Source organism: Arachis ipaensis, chromosome B04 (assembly GCF_000816755.2).
Source record: "Arachis ipaensis cultivar K30076 chromosome B04, Araip1.1, whole genome shotgun sequence".
Taxonomy (NCBI): Eukaryota; Viridiplantae; Streptophyta; class Magnoliopsida; order Fabales; family Fabaceae; genus Arachis; species Arachis ipaensis.
The window spans coordinates 123,500,310-123,504,672 of record NC_029788.2 but is presented as its reverse complement, the minus strand read 5'-3'; positions in this window follow the sequence as shown (position 1 = coordinate 123,504,672).

Here is a 4,363-nt window from a genome sequence, read left to right as displayed (position 1 = left end):
CGGTTACCGAATCCAAAAATTTTAAGATTGGGCCATCTTCACAGCCTAAAGACGGATCAATAACTTCCAATATCTTGACCCAACATTCAAATTTAAATCCATCCCTTATCTTAGCTAAACAAAAATAAGATAAGATAACTACCACAAGTACATAAAGGGAAGCCAAGGGCCCTCGAGTACTCACTTATTCCTCACACACAACTCTTAGATTCATTCTGACTTGAGCGTCGGAGTGTCCTTGCAGGTACCACTGCTGTCGCTTCAAAGCTCGGATCGCGCCATCACCAAGACCGGATGCAAATCTTGGAGGACCGGATTACCCCCCTCCCCCCGGCACCGCCGCTTCAGAGCTCGTATCGCACCATAATCAAGACCCGCAAATTTTGGATCTCTTACTCAACTCGTACGGATAACCTCCTGTACATTGGTGCCGTCTATGAGGACTTGCAGAATTTGGTGGCATAGCGGATGAACGCGGGGAGCAATTTTCAAACCATAATGACCACCCAAACTCACTAGAGGATAGCCAGCGTCGCCCACGCAAATCAAATTGCAATCATAAAAAACAACCACTGCAAGAAGGAGACCACAACTCTAACAAAAGTAATACGCAACTAGAGCACACGAGTGAAGCAATCTCCCGGATCGTATCGTGAAAAGAGCAAAGGAACGAGAGATCGCCAAACTGACATCACGTTAGGCGTCAGAACAGTAGTAGATCGCGAGAATCTGAGCGCCAAAGAGATTCCAAACAAAGAAGGAATGAACTAGTGATAATGGGAGCCACCCTATTCACTGAAAAAGTCCTAAAGGTCAAACTGCCAAAGGATTTTGACAAACCAACTGACGTAAAATACAACGACACTATGGACCCTTAGGAACATTTAACGGCCTTCGAAGCCCAGATGAACCTAGAGGGAGCAGCCGACGCAGTCCGATCTAGACTCTTCTCGGTAACATTGGCTGGACCGGCCATTAAGTGGTTCAACACCATCTCAAACAGCTCAATATCCTGCTTTGACGATGTCTCCAAAAAATTCGTGACACAATTCACCACACGAATTACGAAGGCAAAACACCTGACAGCCTGCTCGGAGTCACACAAAGACAAGATGAACCCACAAGAAAATACCTTGACATGTTCAACAACGAGTGCTTGACAATCGATGGGCTCACAGAGTCCGCGGCCAGCCTCTACCTAATCAACGGACTAATGAATAAGGACTCCAGGAAGCACCTCACAAACAAACCGATCTGGACGATGTGCGAAATTCAGATCGTGGCAATGGAGTACATAAATGATGAAAAGGTAAGTCAGGTCGTAGGATCCAATAAATAGTACCACGGCAACACTGCCGCACGAAACAATACACCAACTATTGAAGCGCTAAAGTAATGACATCAACCCTCCTCTCAGGGAGGAAAAGATAACCCCCAATTGAAAAGGACCTAACCAAGTTGGTAAACTTTCTTTTCTTTTTTATTTTATGTTAGTTTTACTTTGTTTTAAAGGCACTCTTTCATACCCAAAAATAACAGGAGGTTTTAACCAAGCGCCAACTTATTCAAGTTTCAATAAAGCAAGTTATCAATTCAAAAAATATCATTTTCTCTTTTATATTCATACCAACATAACAAACAGTACGAATAAAAGGACTTGTTATATGCAAAACGGATATCCAAATAACAAAACATATATCCAAATAAGTAAATGACTACCCGAGGATCGATTATTCCGAGGCCAACAAAACGGATATCCAAATAACAAAACAGATATCTAAATAACAAAAAAGACGATCGGGAATCGATCAATCCGAGGCCAACAACACGGATATCTAAATATCAAAACGGATATCCAAATAAGTAAACGATGACCCGGGGATCAATCACCCCGAGGCCAATAAAACGGATATCCAAATAACAAAATAGATATCTAAATAAGTAAACTGCTACTCGAAAAATTGATCACACCGAGACTAACAAAACGAATATCCACATAACAAAACGAATGTCCAAATAATAAAAAATAGCGATCCAAGGATCGATCACCTCGAGGCCAACAAAACGGATATCCAAATAAGTAAACGGCTATTCGAGGATCAATCACCCCCGAGACCAACAAGACGGATATCCAAATTACAAAATGGATATCCAAATAAATAAACGGCTATCGAGGATCCATCACCCCGAGACCAACAAAACGGATATCCAAATAACAAAAAATGGTGACCCATGCATCGATCACCCGTGAAGCCACCAAAGCGAATATGCAAATAAGTTAAACAGCTAACTCCAGAAATCGATCACCTCTGAGGCCAACAAAATGGATATCCAAATAAGCAAAGTATTGAAATTGGCCCACTAAAAGGCCTAAAATAAGTTCACAATAACGACCCAAAAAGACCACACAAAATAAGCATGAGCTGACGGTCTTCTAATTCGCAAAAAAACGAACTCACCAACATCTCGCCCTTTCCAGGCTCCTCACGGCATCCCAATAATAGAAAACCAAACTTGTCAACAAAAGCGGCGTTAAGGCCTAAGCTAATGACTTTCCAACTTGCGAAAAGCGAAACTCACCACCATCCCGCCAATTGGCGCAAGATGACGCCACGTCCTTTCCAAGCCCCTCACAGTCTCCCAAACTACGGAGAACCGAGCTCCCTAACAACTCAACATTGAGACCAAGCAAGCTGCTCTCATGCTCTAGGAGCAACTGTTCCGGACCCGATCTCCAGGTCCTTCCTCGGAACGGTCACCGAACCCGACAATTCTAAAGATTAGACAATCCTCACGGCCCAAAGACGGATCAATAACTTCTAATATCCTGACCCAACATTCAAATTCAAATCCATCCCTTATCTTAACTAAACAAAGGTAAGATAAGATAAGGGTTAATGGTCAAATTTGTCCCTGAAAGATTACTCATTCTTCAAAGTAGTCATCAAAAATTTTTTTTAGTCATATTAGTCCTTGAAAGATAAAACGTAAGTCAAATTGGTCATTCCGTTAGTTAGATAATGACATATCACGTTAAGTGCCACATGGCATGGTGACGTGATAGGTTAGTGCCACATGTCACAAGATGATTGGTTGACGTGTCACTTGATATGTAAAAAATTAATTTATAATCAAAATAGTCCCTAAAAATCTGGACATAAGTCATTTTCATCCTTAAAATTTTAAAAATTAATCAAATTAGTCCTTATATAATTTTTTTTATTTTTAATATTAATAAATTTTAAATATATAATCAAAAATAATTTGATAAACTCGTTTAAATAAAAAAATTTCACTATAAAAAATTATAATTTAAAAATATAAAATTTTAAAATACAAATGACAAAATAACTTTATAATAATTTAATTATCTTTATTATTTTATGTAAAGAGAATTTTGTTTATTAAAGTCTAAAAAATAATATTAAAATTAGTACTATCAAAAAATATTTTAAATTTAATATTATAAAAAAAATTATATAAAGACTAATTTTATTAATTTTTAAAATTTTAGGGATGAAAATAACTTAGATCTGAACTTTTAGGGACTATTTTAATTATAAATAACTTTTTAGATGTCAAGTGACACGTGGCGTGCTAGGTGTCACTGACCTAACACGTCAACCAATCTTCTTGTGATATATGGTATTAACCTACCACGTCATCATGCCACGTGACACTTAACGTGACACATCATCATCTAACTCATGCAAAGACCAATTTGACTTACGTTTTATCTTTCAATGACTAATATGATTAAAAAAATATTTTGAAAACTAATTTGAAGAATGGTGATTTTTCAAGAAAGAATTTGACTATTAATCCGATAAGATAATTATCACAAGCTTTATAAAGGTGAGCGAGAGGCCCCTTAGATACTCACTTATTTCACATACATACCTTATACCTCTTAAATCTATTCTGATTTGAGCGTTGGAGTATTTTTGCAGGTACTACTTTTCGTCGTTCGAAGAAGACAATCCGACAACCATTTCAATTTGCAAATCTCCCATCTATCTTATTGTACAGAGACTTTTAGTATATTTTTAGACTTTTTTAAATAATAAATGTATAAATTATTTATTTTTATTAACATCACAAGTTACTATTAAATATTAATAAAATTATTTTATGCTGTTCGTGTCTACAAATAAATGCTAATAATAATAGTAATAATCAACATCAAAACAACTGCTCTGTTACGTGGAACTTGAACAACCAGTAATATGCATGGTCTACATTGCTCAATTCATATTCATGATTCGTGTTTTGCTTCAATAATTCTTAAGTATGCTATACTTGTCTTTACTCGAAATTATTTTTACGGTTTAATTTAAGAGTTTGATTTTGATACGATGATTTT